The sequence below is a fragment of the Schistocerca nitens genome, chromosome 7 (assembly GCF_023898315.1).
Source record: "Schistocerca nitens isolate TAMUIC-IGC-003100 chromosome 7, iqSchNite1.1, whole genome shotgun sequence".
In the NCBI taxonomy this organism is placed as follows: domain Eukaryota; kingdom Metazoa; phylum Arthropoda; class Insecta; order Orthoptera; family Acrididae; genus Schistocerca; species Schistocerca nitens.
The window spans coordinates 307877972-307880471 of NC_064620.1; the positions used below are offsets into that span (position 1 = coordinate 307877972).

At 58.4% G+C, this 2500-nt stretch overlaps 1 non-coding gene across 1 annotated transcript in view; it reads right to left on the bottom strand.

Moving 5' to 3' along the window:
- Window positions 1–221, bottom strand: part of LOC126196979 (small subunit ribosomal RNA) — a 1909-nt gene extending 1688 nt beyond the window's left edge. The window contains exon 1 of the ribosomal RNA XR_007539395.1: window positions 1–221. This exon is cut by the window's left edge and continues 1688 nt beyond it. This is a non-coding gene — a ribosomal RNA (small subunit ribosomal RNA).
- Between the last annotated feature and the right edge of the window lie 2279 nt (window positions 222–2500).

The window sequence follows — 2500 nt, forward strand, 5'->3', positions numbered from 1 at the left end:
TTGATCTAATAAAAGCGTCCCTTCCATCTCTGGTCGGGACTCTGTTTGCATGTATTAGCTCTAGAATTACCACAGTTATCCAAGTAACGTGGGTACGATCTAAGGAACCATAACTGATTTAATGAGCCATTCGCGGTTTCACCTTAATGCGGCTTGTACTGAGACATGCATGGCTTAATCTTTGAGACAAGCATATGACTACTGGCAGGATCAACCAGGGAGCTGCGTCAGCTAGAGCTGAGCAGCCGGCCGCCCGGGAGTGTGTCCCGGGGGCCCGCGCGAACACGCAAGCGTCCGCTCAATTATTCTGCAAACAGGAGGAGGCTGGGCTCCCCTGCACGATACACCTCGAAACCCTCTCAGGTCCCGGCGGCGCGCAGCGCCGTCCTAAGTACTTGGTCGGGTTCGAGAGAGGCGCAATCGCCCGGAGATAGGCGAGTAGACGCTTTCAGTGCGACCACCCGTGCTCCCAACTGAGCTTGCCGCTGCCGACAGAGGCCCGGGAGCGTGCTGTCGTGGTGTTGCCGGCGGGAGACAACACGCGGCCACAAACAGTGACCGGGCAGCTCCAACGCCAGCGCCACAGAGGGGCAGAGCCCCACTTGGGTGCCAAAGCGAACTCTCCCAGCACAGCGCACGCGCCAACACATCCGCACAGCTGCGATACAAACCACCTGCGAGAACCGCGGGGGCGACCGAGCAGCAGACGGCGTCGCGGCGCCGAGTGCCGGGCGGCGGCGCATCCTCAACGCACACAGTCCTCAATCGGACCAGCACACTGCAGATGTCCACCGCGCTTCGCACCGGGCCCGGGAGGACCCACTTTGGCCGCACGGCGCCGCGCGCTGGGTGCGCCGGCACGCAGATGCGCCGCCTGCCGCGTCCGTCAGCCGGCGCGCCTGCCACTGGGCGCCCCCACCAGCCGGCTGCCGCGCGTGCGCCCACGCAGCGCGCGGCCAGCACGCCGGGCGCCCCCCCCTCACCGGCCGGGGACGGTCCCACCCAGCCACCGCCGCGTATCGCTTCATACCCACATGCCCACTCACGTTCGTGGGTATGACGGGTGTCGCTGAAGCAACCGGTTAATACCTGTACCGATCGTCGATATCAACGATTCACCTCCAGCGCGAACAACCGCGCAACAACGGATTTCCAGTTCATTTGCGTAACTTGGGCAGCAAACGTAGACATCCATCTACATTTGCGACTTCTACGAGTCTTGCATGCCTGGATGTTGTGTGTCACGACGCACTCCATCAGCATACATACACGCTGCGACGTGTGCACGAAAGAACACGTGGAAGGTGGCCAGCGTACGTATGCGAATGCCATTGCACAGCTGCGAAGCGCATTCAACACGCGAACTCCTGACCGACGAGCTAGAGGTGACAGGAGGGGAGGGGGGGGGGGGGGCGGGGGCGATATACGTCCTATTGCAGTACACAATACAGTGGATAGCGGGACCATGTGGAAAGTAAGCAACACTCGCAAGATGTGAGGGTACGCACCGTAAAATGAATCAATACGCAGAACACCACAGTGTGCGCGAAGTGAACTATGTTGAGATGGTTGCAATTAGGCAACGCTACACGAATTCCTAGATTCATATAACTAACAATTACAGGGCAGGTTAAGGCGCAACGTGGGTTAGGTTAGGGCGCAACGTGGGTTAGGTTAAGGCGCAACGTGGGTTAGGTTAAGGCGCAACTTGGGTTAGGTTAAGGCGCAACTTGGGTTAGGTTAAGGCGCAACTTGGGTTAGGTTAAGGCGCAACTTGGGTTAGGTTAAGGCGCAACTTGGGTTAGGTTAAGGCGCAACTTGGGTTAGGTTAAGGCGCAACTTGGGTTAGGTTAAGGCGCAACGTGGGTTAGGTTAAGGCGCAACGTGGGTTAGGTTAAGGCGCAACGTGGGTTAGGTTAAGGCGCAACGTGGGTTAGGTTAAGGCGCAACGTGGGTTAGGTTAAGGCGCAACGTGGGTTAGGTTAAGGCGCAACGTGGGTTAGGTTAAGGCGCAACGTGGGTTAGGTTAAGGCGCAACGTGGGTTAGGTTAAGGCGCAACGTGGGTTAGGTTAAGGCGCAACGTGGGTTAGGTTAAGGCGCAACGTGGGTTAGGTTAAGGCGCAACGTGGGTTAGGTTAAGGCGCAACGTGGGTTAGGTTAAGGCGCAACGTGGGTTAGGTTAAGGCGCAACGTGGGTTAGGTTAAGGCGCAACGTGGGTTAGGTTAAGGCGCAACGTGGGTTAGGTTAGGGCGCAACGTGGGTTAGGTTAGGGCGCAACGTGGGTTAGGTTAGGGCGCAACGTGGGTTAGGTTAGGGCGCAACGTGGGTTAGGTTAGGGCGCAACGTGGGTTAGGTTAGGGCGCAACGTGGGTTAGGTTAGGGCGCAACGTGGGTTAGGTTAGGGCGCAACTTGGGTTAGGTTAGGGCGCAACGTGGGTTAGGTTAGGGCGCAACGTGGGTTAGGTTAGGGCGCAACGTGGGTTAGGTTAGGGCGCAAC